The sequence below is a fragment of the Dipodomys merriami genome, unplaced genomic scaffold (genome assembly GCF_024711535.1).
Source record: "Dipodomys merriami isolate MVZ:Mamm:240054 unplaced genomic scaffold, mDipMer1.0.p SCAF_42, whole genome shotgun sequence".
NCBI lineage: Eukaryota > Metazoa > Chordata > Mammalia > Rodentia > Heteromyidae > Dipodomys > Dipodomys merriami.
Window position 1 is genome coordinate 1,418,305 of NW_027205826.1, and position 20,618 is coordinate 1,438,922.

Consider the following 20,618-nt stretch of genomic DNA (forward strand, 5'->3'; position numbering starts at 1 on the left):
AGCCATCCAATGAGCTTTGACTGCTGAGAACTCACGTCTGGAGGCCACTCTGGCCTCCGCTGTAACCCTCGAGCCTCCTCCCCTGGCTCACGCTCCCTCCCTCCTGGCACACCTCTTTCCCTCCATTCCCACAACCCGCCACCCCAGACGAGACGCAGCCATGGCCGGGGCGGAAGACCCCACCCAGCACCTCAACCAGCACCCGTACCGGAGATGGGAGGTGGAGTAGTGGGGAAATGGCACCGGCACCCCACCACTGCCAGGGACGGGGAGGCTGCCCCCGCCCCCCTGGCCCGCAGAGATGGGCCCAGCCTGGCACGGACCCAGCCTAGGCCCGCAGCCTGCCCGCCAGCTCTGCCAGCCTGGAGACCGCAGTCACCCGCACGGCCAGGACAGAGGGACGGGCTGTTCCCAGGGCGCGCAGGGCGCTGGCCGCCCCGCCAGTCCCCCCAGCATGCCCCCGCTCTGGGGAGGCTGGGGCTGGGCGCAGCTTGGCACTGCCACAGTGTGGGACCGGGGCTGAGTCACCAGCCTGCGGCCTCCACGTCAGCAGTGCGGGGACCGGCAGGGAAGAAAGCACTTGTTCTGAAAGTACCACCATGGTCCAGGAGACATCACCCCCAGGGAGCTCCCCCCCAACCCCCGCCATGCCCAGCTGTGCTGGTGGCCACTGTGCTAGCTGTGGAGACCCAGCAGGTGGACAGCAAGGGGCCTCAGGCGGACACGGAGGCCAGGGAAATGGAGGACAGGAAGGGGACACACACACACACACACACACACACACACACACACACACACACACACACACACACACACACACACACACACACACACACACACACACACACACACACACACACACACACGGGTCCGCCAGCCTGCCAATCCACTGCCCTGCGGTGTCCTTTTCTGTTACCCGATCCTGACACACACACACACACACACACCCTACATACACACACACACACACACACACACACACACACACACTTGAACACTCCTGGTGAACGCCACCGTCTCTGGTTAGTGGGAATGGCTGAACTGGGACAGAGGCGGGGCGCAGCTCCGGGTTGAGCGCCTGCTGAGCACGCACAAGGACATGGCTTCCATCACCAGTGATGCGCAGAGCCAGCCAGGAAGGACAGGACTGCAGGAAAGAGCGAGATGGGAGCCAGGAAGAGGAAGCGGGAAGCTGTCGCCCGTGGGGCTGGGGGTCTACTTTGCTCTGCGCAGCGCGGCGGTGAGGGGGAGACATGGACTCTGGGGCCTTCAATGTCCGCGGTGGAGACCCTGGCAATCCCCAGTCAGGACTCCCAGGGCTGAGCAGTGCCCTGGAAGACGCTGGCTCTTGGCAGACGCTGTCCCAGGGCCCCAGCAACTGGGCCTGCGCTGCCCAAGGTGGCCTGCAGGGAAAGGTGGAGGTGGAGAGCTTGTGGACACACCTGGACCTGGATCCAGGAGCTACGCTAGTCACTCAGCCAGGACCCTGGCTCACGCCTGTCATCCTAGCTACTCAGGAGGCTGAGATCTGCGGGTCGAGGGTCAAAGCCAGCCCGGGAAGGAAAGTCTGTGAGACTCTGATCTCCAATGAAACACCAGAAAATCAGATGTGGCGCTGTGGCTCAAGTGGCAGAGCGCGTGCCTTGAGCTGAAGAGGGACAGCGCCCAGGCCCAGAGTTCAAGCCAAGGGGAAGCCCACAGGAATGGAGAGGCCAGTGAGAAGCCTGCGCGCCATCCCCATGGAGGGGAGAGCGTTCTGACCACTCCTCAAGTCCTGGCCTGCTGCCTAGGGGAACGGAACGCTCCCATGCCGCCTCCCTGGCCGTGTCTCCCCTGCCCCAAATGGGGCCGGAAGCAGCAGGCCGCCATCTTCCCTGGCTTGACGCGGGTGACCTCAGCCCCCGTGGGCCCGCTGCCAGCGCCCAGGGCCTCCTGCCCCAGCGTGAGTCACCGGCCGATGACTCGGCCCAGACAGGGCACTCGCCAGGCGCTGGCCAGCTCTGCCAGGCCATGTGAGACGAAGGACAAGCAAGAAGGGCGAAGGGCCCGGGACACAGGCTGGGGGACGCACACGGCGCGGGTGCCTCACGGCGTCTCCACCGGGGGCCCGAAACCCCAGGGGAGCCCCCGGCTGCTTCTCGGTTCCTGAGGACCCGGTGGCCCAGCGGGGACCCGTTGGGTGACAGTCATGAAGGAGGCTGGTGCCCGCAGGGAGCTGAAGAGCCACCTCCTGTGACACGGGCCAGGAAGGACATGAGCAGGAGAGGCCAGGACTCTGGTCCCCCTGACACCAACTCCAAGCAGATGGCGGGAAGGCCTTTCCAGCGCAGACCAGACCTGCCACCTCCCGCTCGTGGCCTCGGTGCCTGTCACCCGCTGAGCACAGCGCGTGGCCCTGGCGTCCCAGCCACGGTGACGCCCTCTCCCTCTCCTCCCTGCCCTTGGCCCTGCCCTCTGCCTGGCAGAACCCGTCTCCTCCTCCCTTCCTGGCTGTCTTCCTTCTTCAGGCCCCAGCTCCGGTGCGGCTTCTTCCAGGCTTCTTCCTCCTCCTCCTCCTCCTCTGGTCCTTCCCCAGTTCTCCCAGGCCCAAGTAGCGGCCTGTGTCCCCAGCCTCGGTCCCCCCGCCTGGGTCCCCTGCCGTACCACCCAAGTGGCAGCCCAGGGCCACCTGTGAATGTGCGAACACTTGAGCTGAACGCAAAGAAAAAGCACAAGAAGCTGAACAGGTTGGGTCCCAGCTGAAATCCCGGCCTCTTGGGAGGTAGAGACCAGGAGAATGGCGCAAGGCATTTGAACAAAACAGCAAAAGTTCTCCAGCAGAAATGTAACAAAAGCAGAAAGGACCGGAGGTTTAGCTGAAGTGGTAGAGCTCCTGTAGCATTCCCAAAGCCCTGAGTTCAAACCCCAGAACTGCCGAGAATAAAGGAAGGAAAGAAGGAAAGGAAAGCTGACGCAGACGGGTCACATTGTAACTCGGAATGAGACACCCGGCGCCGAGGCTCCTGGTCCCCCCCCATAGGATGGAGCAGGGTGTGAGGGGGGCGTGGTGCAGGACGGCGGCAGCGGCTGTGAGCGCCCACCTCGCCCAGGGCTGGTCCTGCGGCTGGCCCAGCCCCACGGGCCCCTCCACACCCCAATCTCCAGCTCTGGACCTTCCTCACCTTCACGAACAGCGTGGGGGCCTCCCCCCCACCCCCAGGGACCAGCCCTTAACCTGCCCACAGCCGCCCTACAGGTTTTCCCAACCTCCCTGCTCACCGCTGCACCCTCAGTGCTAAGCAGGAGGAGGGTCCGGCCGCTCAGACAATGACCCCAGAACCGCCACGCACTGTCCAAGGCAGGCAGCAACGGTGTAGCAAAGTCACATTTGCACCAGCCGCTAGTGCCTGGCTTTGTTCTGATATCTGAAATGGAAAATGAAGGGTCCAGGGCTGGGCACCAGTGGCTCACGCCTGTCATCCTAGCTACTGAGAAGGCTGAGATCTGAGGATCATGGTTCAAAGCCAGCCTGGGCAGGAAAGGCCATGAGACTCTTAGCTCCAATTAATCACCAGAAAACCACAAGAAGGGGCGCTGTGGCTCAATGTGGTAGAGCGCTTGCCTTGAGCAAAAGAGTTCAGGGACAAGCCGGGCACTGGTGGCTCACGCCTGTAATCCTAGCTACTCAGGAGGCTGAGATCTGAGGATCGCGGTTCAAAGCCAGCCCGGGCAGGAGAGACCGTGAGACTCCTATCTCCAATAAACCACCAGAAAACCGGAAGCGGCGCTGTAGCTCAAGTGGTAGAGCGCTCGCCTTGAGCTGAAGAGCTGAGGGACAGCGCCCAGGCCCAGAGTTCAAGCCCCACGACCGACAAAAAAAAAAAAAAAAAAAAAAGAGTTCAGGGACAGCGTCCAGGTCCTGAGTTCAAACCCCACACCCGACAAAATAAAATAAAATAGTGGTCTAGTGTGAATAGTGTGGCTCAACTGGTAAAATGCCTGCCTAGCAAATGTAAGGCCACGAGTTCAAATCCCAATACTGGACAAAACAAGCTAACACGAGGCAGAGAGACCAGCAAGAATTGCTCAGGGAAGGCACGGACCTTGAGAGGCAGGGAGTGAGGGTCAGATGTGAGCAGGGCAGGCGTTTCCGGGCAGGGGTGCGATGCCCAGGCCTGGGATCCGCACAGGTCCTGTGATGCGGACCTCGTGTGGCCACTGGCCAGGACCCAGGGCAGCTCCCTGCACCTCTCTAGGCTGCTCCCTGTCCAGGTGCACCCTGGGAACTATGCTTCCCAGACTAGGTCTCTCACCACAACTTTCTAGAGCAGCCAGCCTGGTGCGTGACAGCTTTCAGATCTAAAACACACTTAACACCACCATTCTGTAGGTGTGAAATGCCTTACCAAGGGTTTGTTGGGTTTGTGGGTGGACAGTGGAGCCAGGATCAGAACTTGGGGGTTCCAAATGTCCCCACAGCGCTGTGGCTCCATCACAGCACCCATCCCCTAGGACGGGGTAGAGAGTCGGCCGGAAGCTTTCAAAGTATGGAAATCGCTGCCTGCGAGCACAGAAGCCCCCAGGATGAGACAGCAAAGTCTTCAGACACGCACAGAAACTACAACTGAAGCCAGGCACCAGGGACGCACGCCTGTAATCCCAGCTGCTCAGGAGACAGCCGTCTGAGGATCACATGTAGGAAAGTTTGTGAGATTCGTATCTCCAATTAGCCACTCAACAGCAACAACCGGAAGCAGAGCTATGGCTCAAGTGGCCTGGCTAGCCTGGCTAGCCTGGAGCAAAAAACTCAGAGATGGAGCCCAGGCCTAAGATCAAGTCCAGGCCTGGCAAGGAAAGAAAGAAAGGAAAAAAGGTCACAGAGGGAGGGAAGGAGGGGAGGATGGAGGAGGGACAGAGCGCTGATAAAGCAGCGGTGGCTTGGTGTTCCTGGTGGATCCTCATGACCTTCGGAACCGTAACGACGGGAATTACAATGGCTTCAACTCCGCTGTGTGTGTGAACGTGCTGGCGGTGAGGGAAGGGGGTACGGAGAGCGGCTGTCGGCGCGGGGCCGGGCTGTGTCCACAGCGCGGCGTGGGCAGACCGTGGAGGAGGAGAGTTCCTCTCGCTCTTCTCCAATCCTCGCACACTACTGAGCATGTGTCCCCAGCACGCCGTCCCCCCGCTCGCCACTCCCCCCCCCACACCTGGCCTGGAAGACTCCCTCGAGCCCCTGCACAGTGCCAGCCCATGTGGACAGTCGTGTCAGCTGTGCCCGGACGTGATGGGACCCGGCCGACCCCCGGATGGCGGACCAACGGCTCCTCAGCTACGCTCCGGGGCCGCCACGGACGTCCTGAGTCGGAAACACAGCGCACACCTCCGTAGCTTCCGCTGCAGCTCCTTCCCTGGTCCCCAGCTTGGCCCGCATGGTGGGGCTGTGTCCGCAAGGCCGCCAGCAGCCCACCGAGGGCTGAGGTGCTGTTGGCCCCCAGCCCAGCCGCCCCCCTGCGCCTGAAGCCCCACCTAGAGAGCCAGCCCCAACCACAGAGAGAAAAGACAGGGAAACGGGGGGGGGGGTGCTCCCCTGAGGCCCACTGCGCCCCTGCTCCCCAGGCCCCTCCGTCTGTCACTGAATCCGCCCACACGCGCACTCTGAGGTCACTCCTCTCCGGCAGCGAGGGTCTGGGCCACCCCGGGTTCCACAGCACACGGCGGCACCCCGATCTCTCCCGAGTGTCTAGACACAGAGCTGGCACTGGAGGCTGAGGGGGTGTCCAGCCTGCACCCCAGGGATGGACGGAGGAGCCCTGCACAGTGACAGGAGTGCCGCCGCTCGCAGCACCAAGAGGCCACGATGCAGCCCGGCCTCCTACATGTGGCCTCCTCAGGCCCAAGCAGGGGTCTCAGCTCCCCCCACCCCCACGGCGTGGCTGTCAGGCGGGGACGATGCCCTGGCCGTGGAGCAAAGGTGGGCTGAGCTACCAGAACTTTTACAGCCACCGCCGCCACCTCCTCCTCCTCCTCCTCTTTCGTTGGCCGTGGGGCTTGAACTCTGGGCCTGGGCACTGCCCCTCAGCTCTTCAGCTCAAGGCTAGCGCTCTACCGCTTGAGCCACAGCGCCACTTCCGGTTTTCTGGTGGTTAACGGCTGGCTTTGAATCGTGATCCTCAGATCACAGCCTCCTGAGTAGCTAGGATGACAGCCATAAACCACCGGTGCCCGGCTAAGCTGCTTTTCTTCTGAGGGTGGAAACCCAGAGTCCTGGGCGGGAGGGAACTTGCCCTGCTGAGCCTTGCTCAGGTGTGACTTCTGTCCTCCCGTGGAAGCCCTGTGCGGGGGCTGAGCAGGAGACGCAGCCCTGGGGCTCAGACGCCCATGGAGGCTGCAGGCGCAGGCCCGTGCCACAGCCGGGGAGGGGGCATCGCACGGAACCGGCTCAGGTCACCAGCACGCCTGTGCGGAGGGACCTGGCGCAGGGCTGGACGGCACTGGGCGCCGGAATCCCCAGCTGCTGCCGCTGCCCACGGTGACACCGTCTGAGCAGGGAAGGGAGCCACGGGGACGGGGTCGCGCCCCGCAGAGGGACACGTGGGACCCAGGGAGGAAACGGCGGCTCCGCGCAGCCACGGGAGTCCCTGCCAAGCCACGGGCTCAACGCTTTATGGAGTGGAGGGGCGCAGATCGCCCCAATAACAGAGCCCCTCGGAATCTCCCTGGGACCTTCCCGGGCCTGGGGCGGTCCTCATGAGACACCATCTGCCGGGCGCCGGCCCTCGGTGTCCCCGACAGGTGTGTGATACCACCGGGAGGGCAGGAACGGGCGGCAGGGCCCCGGGCGGGAGCGTGTGTCCCTCCCGACAGCTGCGGGGGGCAGTGTGGAGCAGCTCCACAGGCTGGGGGCGGCAGACACCTGGCCAGTGACCCCCCAGAAAGTGTGGGTTCTCCCTCTAGCCAAGAGGGGCTCCAAGCGGGGCCCTTGAATAAACCCAGCTCCCGGGAGCTGAGCCAGACCAGAGGGTGAGGCTGCTAGAACCTTCCGCAGTGCCAGAGCTTCATGTGAGAGGGAAACTATACTGTGGAGTAAGAGCTACACATGCGTGTGCGTGCACATGTGTGTGTGCACGTGTGGGTACATGTAAGGGAAGTCTCGCAGGCCTTGGGCGAATCTTTCCCCTCTAGACCTCAGCTTTCTGGTCTACAGAACGAGGACATTTTCCAGTTCACAGTCATCATTGGTACTGGGAAGAGCTTAGAACTGCATCTGGCATGAGACAAAACCTTTAAGAATCATGTGCCAGTAGCTCACACCCGTCATCCTAGCTACTCAGGAGGATGACCTGAGGATCATGGTTCAAAGCCAGCCTGGGCAGGAAAGTCTGTGAGACTCTGATCTCCAATGAACCAGCCAAAAGCCAGAAGTGGGGATATGGCCCAAATGGTAGAGCACCAGCCTTGAGCAAAAAGGTTCAGGGGCAGTGATCTGACACACACACACACACACACACACACACACACACACACACACTGAGTTCAAGCCCCAGTCTCTACACACACACACACACACACACACACACACACACACACACAGAACTGTGAGCGCAGCCGGCCGGTGTGGCTGGCGCTCCGGGCTCCATTCTGCTGCAGTCCCTTGGAGGGAGCAGCAGCAGCTGCCCCAGGCCGTGGCAGGCGCCCAGGGCGGGGTGGGGGGGACTCAGCCCCAGACATTGAAGGCCACAGGTGCTTCTGTTGCTGTTTTTCTGCGTGTGCATGCATGTGTAACACATGCCACACACGCATTCCACCATCTGCGCGTGCTTTTCCCAAACCTTGGTGACCATGTTTCATCGCAGCGCCTGGCCTCGGGCTGCGGGCTGCGGGCTGCGGGCTGTGGGCTGGGGGCTGGAATCAGGGGCAGCTTCCAGCGGCCCAAACCACAAGGGCAGAGGGCTGGGTGGGACGGAGCCCTGTCATCCCTTTCCCGAAGGCCAGGTGTGCTGTGAGCGGCCCAAGCCCCCCTGCTCCCCTGTGGGCATCGGTCTCCAACACCCCTGGGGTAGGCGAGGATGGAGGCCCCTGCCTGAACCCCGAGGTTCACGCTCACGTGACCCTTGCTTGGACCCTCTGGGTGTGGCCCACGTCGTACTCTGTGAACCATTCTGTCCCCCGTCACAGGCTGAAAACCCCAGGAAAATCCTTGCCTGTGTAACCCATCGTGTCCCACTTTCTAGTACTTTCCTTCCAAGGAGCTGGTGCTGGGCTGGTTCTCCCTCCATGCGACAAATCCTCCAGCACGTGGCCGCAGGGAGGGCGGCGCCCAGCTCCGGGCCCTCCTCATTGGGGCTGGGCAGTGCTGGGCCCCGCCCATGCCCACGCCTTCCCACGCCCCCGAGTCCTGGGGCTACCCTCCCTCTCCCCGGCCCTCCCTTAGGACTGATCCTTGTGAAGGGCATCCACAGGGGCACTGCACCCCTCCAAACCGCACACAGGGAACCCTGGGGGTGTGGTCAGGTTGTCCGGGAGCCCCGGGGAAGGAATCCTCGCAAGCTCAGGAAGTCTGTGTGGTGAAGCCCGTCTTGTTCCCACACGCCGCCCAAAGGCCGCTGGACGCAGAGCCGGCTTACGACACACCCCAATTTTACATGTCACTCCAATGAAGCTCATTCACTTTTTCCTTGCTTTTTGATGAATCACTTGCCGTTACTGTTATTTTCTGGTACTGGGGCTTGAACTAAGGCCCTGGGCCCTGGCCTTAGCTTTTTTGCTCAAGGCTAGCACTTTGAGCCACAGCACCACTTCCAGCATCTTCTGAGTACTTAACCAGAGATAAGAGTCTCACAGACTTTCCTGCCTGGGCTGGCTTTGAACCGAGATCCTCAGATCTCAGCCTCCGGAGCAGCTAGGGTGACAGGCGTGAGCCACCAGAGTCCAGCAGGATGCAGGTTTTAAGTAACAGGTTTCCCCAGTCCACTTCGTGGCCAGTCCCGGGGCAGCCGGGAGGGTCAGCAGGCTGCCTATTGTCCCAGGCTCTTGGCTTGGAACCTTCTTGGCCTCCTGGTCTTGGCCTGCCAGGGGCTGAGGGGGGGCCGCGCCGTCTCTGAGGTCAGCCTTCCCACTGTGACGGCTTGTGAGGAAGAGGGTGTGAACGGGAGCACGGCGGGTCCTGACCCCCAGCGACCCCGGGATGCATGGCAGTACCCCCCCCTGCCTCCCCCCCCCCAGCCAAAGACCAGAGCCACTCAGCCCGACCTCCGCTGCCCGGACACCAGGGGACACCTGCTCCTCCGATCCCACCGTCCCTGCGATCCCACCGACACGGCCTGCCCCACGCCCCTGCCCTAATGACTCACCACACAAATGTGGCTCTGTGCCAAAGGTGGGGCTCACACTTTCCCAGAGCCGGTTTCCTGCCAGGCCTAGGTACAGCCACAGGGGTGCTGGCCCCTGGCTGCATTGCCAGTGTGTGTGTGTGTGTGTGTGTGCGCACGCGTGTGCACCCATGCACTAGCAGGCCTGGGTGCTCCCCAGAGCAGGGCAGGGACCTGCTGGTCAGGAAGACAGCTCCGTGCACCCACACATGCACAGGCACGCTCTGCGCCCCCCCCCCATCCCTTCCTCTCATCCCGTGGGGCCCCAGGCTTCAGGAAACAGGTCAGGACCGGGGATATTTGTTCCAGATCTGTCCCAGAGCCCAGCTCACCTCCATCGGGCCTCGGAGCGTGGGAGGGAGGCGTGGGTCCCCGCATCCTCTGTTCCCAGCCCGGCCTGCCCCACTTCCTCCCTCCTCCCCTTCCACCCTGGTAATGCCGCTGCTGCTGACCCCAACTCTGCACGGGCTATGAATCATTTCCTCCACAGAGGGTGCATGGGCATGCACACTGTGCGCAAATGCACACGCACACAGGCTTCAAGCAACCAGCTTTCTCCTGGCTGGAGCACACACCAGGGCCACGCAGAGGCCTGGCACCCGGCAGGGCCAGCCCAGCAAACCCACGGGCCTCTCGTGGGTGCACTGGTCTCACTCCCCTCCCTCTTGGCAGCTGGGCCCACGGCCTGGGATGGGCAGGGGGAGCGGGGGTCTGGCCTGCCCAGGCCATCCGTGGGTTACAGACTGTAGATGGGACAGACCTGCTGCCGGGAAGGGGGAAAGGCAGCTGTGGCACCCAGGGGTGGCGGAACGAGTCCCTGCCAGCTGGGGGTCAGGCGCTGGTCTAGCCGACCACCCACACCGCGGCCCTCAGGACCAGGACCTGAACCTCGCTGCCCTCTACGAAGCCTGTGGGTCCGACAGACCCAGCGCGCTCCAGGCAGGGAGATCGGCGCCGCTGGTCCCACCGCCGGTCACCGGCTCAGCAGCGTCAGGAAGCAGCTGCTGCTAGGCTGGTTCTCCCGGGGCTACAGGTGACTCTGGGGCAAATATGTCAAAAACAGCGGCCCCAGGGCCTAGCAGTGGCGAGAGGAGAGGAGCCCAGAACTGGGTTTCTGGGATTGAGGCCTTTCCCCAGAGGGCAGCCAAGGAGGAAACAAACCTGGGTAACAACTCCCTAGGCAGGCGGAGGAGACGGCGGGCCCCGCGGGGAATACTGCTCGACCGCCCTCTCATCGGAAGCCATGCAGACACCCCACATCCTTTTTACTTTTGGTACAAGGATGGGTTTGAACTCAGAGCCAGAGCATTGTGTTTTAGTTTCTAGTCATTGGGTTTCTGGTTTTTTTGCTTAAGGCTGGTGATCTATCCCTTGAGCCACAGCTCCACTTCTGGCTGTTTTGGTGCTTCATTGGAGAATAAAAGTCTCCTAACTTTCCTGTCCAACCTGGCTTTGAGTCACGATCCTCTGATCTCCAACTCCTGAATGGCTACAACTACAGACATGAGCCACCGGTGGCTGGCAAACCAATTATACATATGGCAAATCAATTATACAAAAATATACACGCATATAATATGTATACATATATAGTGTGAGCCAGTCTATTTTGTTCTTTAAGAAAAAACTTTTGAGGCTGGGAAGGTGGCTCAGTGGTAGAGCACTTGCCTTGCATGCCTGAGGCTCTGGGTTCGATTCCTCAGCACCACATAAGCAAAAAGAAAAAAGCCGGAAGTGGCGCTGTGGCTCAAGTGGTAGAGCGCTAGCCTTGAGCTGAAGAGCTGGGGGACAGCGCCCAGGCCCAGAGTTCAGGCCCCACGACCGGACCCAGAAAAAAAGAAAAAAAAAGAAAAAACTTTTGTGTTAATTTTCTGTAAACGGTATGATGTTTTTCTCTGTTTTCTTTTTAGCCCAGACTGGACTTGTGCTCACATCTCCCTGCCTCAGCCTCCTGTGTCAGGGATGACTGCTGTGCACTACCACAGCTGCTGGGAAATGGCATTTTGCAGGATGCTGTTAAGTCCCATCAATGCGCACAGGAGCCTGTGGGGCGTTTCATGCGTACCGAGGGCTCCGGTTCTCCGCCCCCCCCCCACCTTATCAAGCTGTAAATCACTTCAGAGCGCCAAGTTTTGACCATATTTTTTTTTCTCAATTTCCACTTCCTTGATTTCTGTCCTGATCCCGTCACTTCCTTCCTTCCACCGCCGTGGGCGTCGTCCTCTCAAAAGCAACTGGGAACGCAGTGCGTTCTGGGTTTTCTTCTGCCCACTTGGGCCTCAGGCCCAGCCCAGAACAAACCGCGAGCCGGCCCAGAGCCACCCAAAGGGTCCAGTTGATCCGGGGGCCATGGCTGAACCAATCAGGACTAAATAACACCTCCACAGAACCCCCAAAGAACAGCCCCGCCCAGCACCACAAAATACAAATGAAAAAGCCGGCCCAGGAAGGAAAAACCTGCGACTCTTATGACTCTTACTGCAACGTTAACCACCAAAGCGCCAGGAGGGGAGCTGTGGCTCAAGTGGTAGAACCCTGACCCTGAGCATACAAGCTACAGGCTACCTCCCACGCCTGAGTGTAAGCCCCAGAACTGGCACACGCACACACACACACACACACACGCACACGCACGCACACGCACACACATGCACACACACGCACACACGTGTACATCTAGAAATTTTGTCTGGGGTCAGCCTCAGATTTTGATCCTCATACATCCAAATTAAAAAAAAAAGCACAAATCAATAGGAAGTTTGAGTGTCAGTGTATATATATCTGAAGTTTATTTTTGCTTGTTTTGAGACAGAGTCACACCGTATAGCCCAGCTGGCCTTCAGTCTTTAGCTTCAGCCTCTCAAAGGCTGGGATTACAGACATGCACTACCATGCCCAGCTTCATTCAACTCATTTTCAACAAAAAGTGCCCAAATCAATCCAATGGAGAAAAGTCTTTCCAGGAAGTGGACAGAGAGCCAGATACACCTAAAACAATGGTTAACAGCCCGGTGCTGTGGCTCGCTCCTGTCATCCTACCACTCGGGAGGCTGAGATCTGAGGATCATGGTTTGAAGCCAGCCAGGGCAGGAAAGTCTCTGTGAGTGAAAGTCTTATCTCCAATAAACCACTCAGAGAAAGCCAGAAGTAGCACTGTGGCTTAAGTGCACTAGCCTTGAGCACAAAGAGGCTCAGGGACAGCACACAGGCCCTGAGTTCAAGCCCCAGGTCAGGCAAAACAAACAACAACAACAACACGGAATCCTGATCCTCTCACAACCTCATAAAAGCTGAGACTATAAACTGACTAGAGGAAAATACTGAAAGTCTCTTTGCAGCTTGGTATAAGCCAAGGCTTCTTACAAAGAACACAAAGTGGTAGGTGCCGGTGGCTCATGCCTGTAATCCTAGCTACTCAGGAGGCTGAGAACTGAGGATCACGGTTCAAAGCCAGTCCAGACAGGAAAATTCGTGACATTCTTACCTTCCCCCCCCCCACGCACTGTAGCTGACAAAAGACCCCTGTCCAGCTAGAATAAGGATAAGTCAAGGCGTCCAAGTTAGTTTAAAATGAGCAACAGATTTGAAAAGATACTTTGCAAAGAAGAAACCCAAGAATAGCCAGTAAGTCTGTGAACAGGTACTCACTATGCAGCAATGCAGATCCGAGGGTCACACACGGCTGCTACACGCCCACAGAATGACTGAAAGCTGAGTGCTACAGTACCCAGCGTTAGCAAGGCACACAGACGGGAGGAGGTCTGCACCGCTGGAGGACTGCGGGGTCCCCCCCCCCCGCCACTGTGAAGCTCAGCCTGTTCCTTATAGAACCGAAGCTGGACTTCCATAGACTCCGCAACTCTTCTGTCATTTACCCACGAAAGATCAGCGTCCCAGTGCGAGGAAGTTCATCACGGCGCTTTATTCTTGGAGACTTGTGAGCAGGCAAGGAAATTGCCGGGCCTGGTGGCTCACGCCTGTAATCCCAGCCACTCAGGAGATGGATGGAAATCGGGGATCAAGGTTTAAAGTTAGCCTGGTGTGTGTATATGTGTGTGGGGGGGGAGTTAGAAAGACCACATCTCAATCAATAATATCCAAGTGTGGTGACACATCCCTGTAGTCCCAGCTAAGGGGGAGACAGAAGTAGGAGAATCTCAGTCTGGGTGAAAACATCTGAAAATAAGTAGCTAAGGAAAAAAAAAGAAAGAAAGCAACTGGGGGCCGGGGAGTGTGGCTTAAGTGGTAGAGAGCCTGCCTAGCAAGTGAAGGCCCTGAGTTCAAACCTCAGTGCCACCAAATACATATGCTTAGAGATGGCTGCCCACACCTAGCACCTGCGAATCTCAGGGCCCAGCCACCGGGAGGATGGCTATGGGGGGGGGGGGTGCGGGAAGCGCCGGTCACGGCAGAGGCTGGGTGGGGCACACGGTGGCCCCCGTCATCTCTGTCATACGTGAGAAGGTTTAAGTGGGGGAGGTGTCGGGAGGCCCCGCTCCAAAGGCCCCGATCGATCCCAGAGGCCGGCAGGCCGCCTGCCCCTTCCCTTCTCTCCCACCTGCTCCCCCTCTCCCCATTTCCTTCTCTGCGGGCAGAGCCTCTGGCCTCAGCCAGGCACGTCGCCAGGCCCGGCGGCGGGCTCCTGAAGGCCTGCACTGCCCCCTGCTGGACAGAGAGATCTCGGCACCGGCCCCTTCGGCTCTGGGGCACCGACACGCCCCCTTCGAGGGCACCCGGCGCCCCGCGGGTGATCGGGGTGCTGACGCGTACACAGAAGATGCTTCTGATCCTTCTGAGGCTGACATTTGTTGCTGGTGGACAGCCGCAGTGAGCAGCACAGCACGCGGGGGGTGGTGAGGGCGGCAAGGCCGCCGCAAGGTGCGCTCAGGGCAGCGCTCGGTGCCGCTCCCCAGGAGGCCGGACTCTGCCCACCGCGTGGACTGCGGGGGACACAGCCCCCCCCCACTGAGTCAAGAGGCTCCTGAGCAGAAATGCGGCCTAGTTCGGCACACCAAGGCCGTGCAAAGGCCTGGCTGGGACCCGAAGGGCAAGCCCCGAAACTCAGCCACAGGGGGACCCCCAGACAGCAGGCGTCGGAGGCCCCTCCTTCCCGCACCAACTCCACCATGCGGGGCTCTCTGCTCCGGGACGGGCAGCAGGCTCAGAGCAGGCAGGGTAGACTCGCGGGGAGGTGGCCGTCCCTCTGGGAACCCCCTGAAGTCCCTGGCCACACCCCACCCTCTGGGCACGGTGGCCCGGGAGGAGGGGACCTCTTCAGCCCCGAAGAAGAGGCACAGCAGGGGGTCAGGACGGCGTTGTGATGGTGGGTAGAGGGGCTGATTCCCCAAAGGCCAGCGCCCACCCCCCAGTCAGCGCCCAGGGCTGGGGAGACACGGGGAACCCCGCGGGCAGATGCAAAGCCCAGGTCCCAGCCCCCAGCTCTGGCTCTGGACGGGGACCCGGCCAGGCACCCTGGTGACACTCCAGCAGACCCAGAGCTGGGTCCCTCCTCCTCTGCCCGTGCCCCCCGGCTCTCCTCCCAGCTCCCGGCCACCGCCACCGGGCGCCCAGCCACGCGCACACACTGCAGCCAGGGCCTATGGTGCCACAAGGGCTCGGTCCTGAAGTAGGAGGGCAGGCTGGGCTGGCCGGGGCTGGCCAGGGCTGGGGCTGGCCGTGGCTGGGGCTGGCTGGGGCTGGCCAGGGATGGGGCTGGCCGTGGCTGGGGCTGGCCGGAGCTGGGGCTGGCCGTGGCTGGCGTCCACGTCAGCGTCCAGTGGGTTCCTTCTTCAACCACCCAGGTCTACCTAGCAATCAAAGCACCTTCCCCCGCCCTGCCGGCAGGGCCTCCGGAGGCTGCTGCCGTCCTGCGGTCTCACCAGTCAGAGGTAAAGCCCAGCCTCCCTCATCTGTACCGTGGAAGGCTCTGTCCACTCACACCTTCCTTAGGCGACGACCTCAGGACCTTTGCACTTGCCTTTTCTATTTGCTCGCATACTTTCCCCCTGGAATCTGGGCTGGTCAGGCCTTTCTAGCCACTGAACTCAAACTCAACGTCATCCTCCCTCCAAGGAGGGCCACACACACCTAGCCACAGACACAACTCCATAGGAATCATACAAAGCCACTGACGCCCAGGGCAGACCGCAGCCCAGCGGCCTGGTACTGAGTCTTTCCTGCATCTCGGTGTGGGGCAGGAGCCTGGGGAGCCGGCCCAGAGCAGGACCTCCATAGATGTTCAGCAACCCCGCTGGAACCACCGCGTCTCGGGGTTGTTAGGCCTAACAATGCCAGCTGGGCTCCAAGCAGACACCAGGAGAGTGGCTATGTGGTTGCTGGCAGGGGCAGAGCTCATAAAGCGGGGAGCACTGGGCAAGGAGCTCCCACCCACAACCAAAGCCCGCTGGGGGCCTGTCCAGTCCAGCGGAGCAGCCTTTCAGAGTCCATGGCAACGCTCGTGACCCCGCGGCGGGCTGCCCTGCCGACGCTACTCTGCTCCACTTCCCTCTGTGGTTGGAGAAAACTGAGGGAGAGCCGGGCGCGGTGGCTCCCGCCTGGCATCCCAGCCACCCAGGAGGCTGAGATCTGAGGATCGCGGTTCAAAGCCAGCCCAGGCAGGAAAAGTCCAGGCGTCTCATCTCCCATGAACCACCAGAAAGCCAGAAGTGGCGCTGTGGCTCAAGCAGTAGAGTGCTCGCCTTGAGCTGAAGAGCTGAGGGACAGCGCCCAGGCCCCAAGTTCAAGCCCCACGACCGACAAAAAAGAAAAAGAAAAAAGACCGCCGAGGGCAGTGAGTGGAGAGGTGTGGGGTGGAGGGGCGTCAGGTGCAGATCCCACCAGCAGCCCGTGTGGCTTTCCTGAGTTTGGGGCACGGCCCAAACACAGACCACCGCTAGGAGGCGCCACCCCCGCCCCCGCCCGTGCTGGGGACCCGGGACCATCTCAGCCTCTGGATCCCCTGGGGTCGCCCAGACTCCCTGTAAGGGTAGGCTTGGCCCAAGGTGGCCCCACAGCCGCCCCACCCCCATCCTATGGTAGAAGGGCGAGGAGGCTGCAATCCAGGCCGGAGGAGGACGGAAGGGCCCGGTGTGGACTGGGCCAGGACTCCCACTGGAGACGGGTGCTACTGACCGCTGCTCGCGTGAATGTGCCACGTGCTCGGAAGGGCCCGCACGCACTGTGCATGCGGCCAGGTCTGTGTTCTGCACATCTTACCAGAGGGCTTAATTTTTTGTTTGGTTGGGGCTTTGCGGGTGTTTTAACTCAGGAGTCTCCCAGTTGGTCACACTTGGTGCTCCACCCCCTTGGACCACACTTCCAGCCCAGCTTTTTGCTGGTTAATTGGAGATGGGGTCTTTAGGACTTTTCTGTTCAGGCTGGCTTCAAGTAGAGATCCTCTGCATCTCAGCCTCCTGAGTAGCAGTGTATTTGTTATATTTAGCGAGGGTTATTATTTTCGGGGTCTAGCTTTCCACTGGTTATTTTGAAGATGGGGTCTTGTGAGTGTTTCTGCTTCGGCCGGTCTTGACTGATTCCCTCAGCAGTGAGCTAGGGCTGCAGGCATCAGCTACTGAGCCTGGTTACTTTACCACAGCTTTTTAAAAAAGAGTCCCAAGTCCAGGACAGAGCCTGGGGTACCCCAGGTTCCTCTAGTAGAGAACACCCCCAAACATCAGGGGCGCCCGTCTCCTACCGCACGGCTTAGGACAGCTTGTTAACACACAGGAGTAGGACACTACATTATTCTTAGGGGCTCATACTCAGAAATAGATTCTTTTGTGTGTGTGTGTGCGAATCCTGGGACTTGAACTCAGGGCCTCAGCTCTGTTCCTGAGCTTGTTTGCTCAAGGCTGGTGCTCTACCATCTGTGCCACAGCTCCACCTCTGGCATGTTGTGGTTATTTGATGATAAAGAGTCTCACGGGCTTTCCTTCCCTGGGCTGGCTTTGAACCACGATCCTCACAGCTCAGCCTCCCGAGAGCTAGGATGACAGGTGTGAGCCACTGGCGCCCGGACAGAAATAGATCGTTCAATTGAAAACTTCCTGGGCAGACCTGATGTGGGAAAGCATCGTGCTGCCCGGCGTCCCCAGGCCCACTGTGCCCCCAGCCGGGTCCCCATCCCCTTTACCCCCCTCCCTTCTCCCGCCACACCCCTCCAGGTAGCTGAGCGGCCCACTGGGGCGGTGGGGGCCTGGGAAGGCTTAGGGTAGGGGGGAAGATGCGGGGGGGGGGACAGCACGCACTGCCCCTGGGGCTCCATCGGAGCTGAACCCCTAACCCCTCACTAGGGCCAAACAATGCGTGGAAAGGCCAAGGGCCCACACTGGGCCAGTGGGGTGGGGGGTCCCCCAAATCCTGCCTGCTTGGAGCTTGCGAAGGCGACCCTCACTGGAAGAAGGTCCTTGCTGTGATGAACGCTGAGAGGTGATCGCTCCGTGCGTCCGGATCACAAGCGCTTCCTGAGCGGTGGCGGGGCGTCAGGGACAGTGGGAAGTCCCTGGGCCACACGGAGAAGACACTGGGGTGCGCCACCAGCCACAGTGCAGAAATGACCACAGCCACCAGACGCCCGAGAGAGCTTGGGACAGGCCATCAGCCTGCCAGCACCCCGGGCTCAGACGGCAGCTTCTACAACACGAAGAGACAGCCAGGAACCCAGGGACAAGGAGAGGCTGGATGGACAGTGACCGAGACGGGGCCCGGGCTCCGAGACACCCGAGCTCTCCCATCGCGTGGCCGAGGCTGCCTCCCTGCCCCCCCCCCCCCCCGGCCCGGCCCCTGCTCTGAGCCTCACTGCATCACCAGCCAGTCTGGCTGGGGCCCCACCCAGTGCCAAGGCGGGCGGGGGGGGGGTCCGGACCCCAGGGCCTGTGACAGAACTCTGACTCTCCGTTCCCGTTCCCGGCTGTGTCTCGTGCTCTGCCCACAGCCCCCGCCCTCCCCGAGCCCAGCCCAGCCAGCAGCTGCTCCCAGTGGAAAGTTCCCTTCTTGAAGATTCTCAGTCTGCGCACTCCACTCTTGGAACAAGATAAAACTGCTTCATTCGCACAAAGCCACAAAGCCAGTCCTGAGTAACAACAACAACAAAGCCAGGCCCTTGGCTAGAGGACAGGCCTCGGGCCTCCCCGGCCTGCTGTGACTCACACCACCCTGCGGACAGGCCAGAGCTCCCGGGGTGGGGGTGGAGGGTGGACCCCAGAGGGCCAGAGAGGAACAGGGACCGGGAAGAAGAGGACGAGAGAACTCGGTTCAAAGTTGTCCCTCCCCAAAGCTAGCCAACGCCTCCCCTCCTGCCATGCCCACTGGGCAGCGGGCCGGGCGGCGGGGCGGAGGGGCGGACAGCGGGCCGGGCCTCCCTCATTCACCAGCCCCTGCCCACTGGGCAGGCCAGCCACACCCAGAAACTGGCGGAGGCCTGGCAGGCCTCCGTCTGAGTCCCCAGCCTCCCACCCAACAGAACACGGGAGGGGCGGGGACACAGCGGGGGGGGGGGGGGAGGCAGGTGCAGTCCGCTCACTCTGCAGATGAGGAAATGGAGGCCCAGGACACACAGTGAACCCTCTGGGGTCACCCAGTCTGCTAGGACAAGAGCTTCACCCTGGGTCTGGGAGCTGAGTTACAATGAACCCCAATTAACAGAGCCGGGGGGTACTCACCCAAGCCGCTGGGACTCTTCCCAGTACAGCCGGTTCATAACGGAGTTTTAGAGGAAACATTCTTATAAAACAAAACAAAAACCCATCCAAATGAGGAGTTCGTAGGAAAGCACCAGTCACGCTGGTGTCCTGGTGCATGCCTCTAATCCCAGGACTTAAGAGGCCGAGGAAGGAGGCTCGGGAGTTTGAGGCCAGCCTGGGCTGTAAGGGGAGAATAAAAAGGGTTGGAGGTGGGGCTCTAGTGGTGGGTAGGGATTGCCTCCAAAACTGGAGGCCCTAGCTTCCATTTGCAATGTGGAAGGAAGGGAGAAAGGGAGAGGGAGGGAGGGAGGGAGGGAGGGAAGGAGGGAGGGGGAAGGAGGGAGGGAGGGAGGGGGGAGGGAAGGAGGGAGGGAGGGAAGGAGGGAGGGAGGGAAGGAGGGAGGGGGAAGGAGGGAGGGAGGGAGGGGGGAGGGAGGGAGGGAGGGGGGAGGCTCAATCTTTCACCACTGCCCATCCTAAAACAAGGTCCCCACGTCTTCCCTTGCTGGGCTGTTCTCTCCAGTAGGATGACAACCATCAGATTGATCGCAATGGCCTGGAATTGGTGGTCCGCAAAGGCTGTTTTGTTCGGTATAGAAAAACTCATGGGCTGGGCGCTGGGGGCTCACGCCTGTCATCCTAGCTACTCAGGAGGCTGAGTTCTGACGATCACGGTTCAAAGCCTGGACAGGAAAGCGCATGAGACTCTTATCTCCAATGAACCCCCAGAAAATCAGAAGCGGCGCTGTGACTCAAGTGGTAGAATGCTAGCCTTGAGCGAAAGAGCTGAAGGACAGCACCTAGGCCCTGAGTTTAAGCCCCATGACTGACCAACCAACCAACCAACCAACAACAAAAGCTCACAGACTTGAATTCAAGTCCCAAGTCCTGGCTCCAACCCCACAGGGAGCACCCCTCCCTGGGCGCCCTGCTGCCCACCCACCCTCCTTGAGACGGGCTGGAGTCCGGCCCAAGGCTGGGGCCCTAGCTGGCCTAGGTAAGTAAATGAAGGCCGGACCCCCGCTCCCCAGAGATCTGGCCAGCCGGACCGCTGGCGGGCCTGGGAGGCGGTTCGCGCCCGGGACAGCTCCCTGGCTCGGGTCCAGGGGCCGCTTCTCAGCACCCTCTTCCCTGAAGCCCCAGCAGACCTGACTTGGGGGACCCCACGCGCCATCATCACACCCGGTGACTGGAGTCGCCTCTTGTCCTGTTATGGGGTGGCCTGTAGGGCCCATCCGCAGCATGTGGGGGGTGCTTCTCAATGGACCCCCAGTCAGGCCGGGGATCCTAGGAGCGCACGCATGGCTCACGGGCATCACATTCCCCCAGTCCCCGCCCTGAGGACACCCAATCACAGCAATGACCAGCAGCACGCGTGTGGTCTGGGACAGAGGAGTGGGGAAAGGGGTTTCTCACGCAGGTCGCTAGGGGGGGTGGGGGAGTCTTTCCTCTCCAGGGATCAGGGTCTGGATCAGCTCTGAGGGGGTTTCAGAATGAATGGGTGTACACGCATGCGCACACACCGCTTTGCCTCCCCAGCCGCCCAACTCTATCATCAGCCGACTAGGAATGCTAGGGCAGGGAGCAGCCG

The 20,618-nt window shown here is 60.8% G+C and overlaps 1 protein-coding gene across 2 annotated transcripts in view; it reads right to left on the reverse strand.

Moving 5' to 3' along the window:
* The window catches only part of Septin9 (septin 9), a 136,780-nt gene that overhangs the window by 89,660 nt on the left and 26,502 nt on the right, over positions 1 to 20,618 (reverse strand). The window lies entirely within an intron of this gene.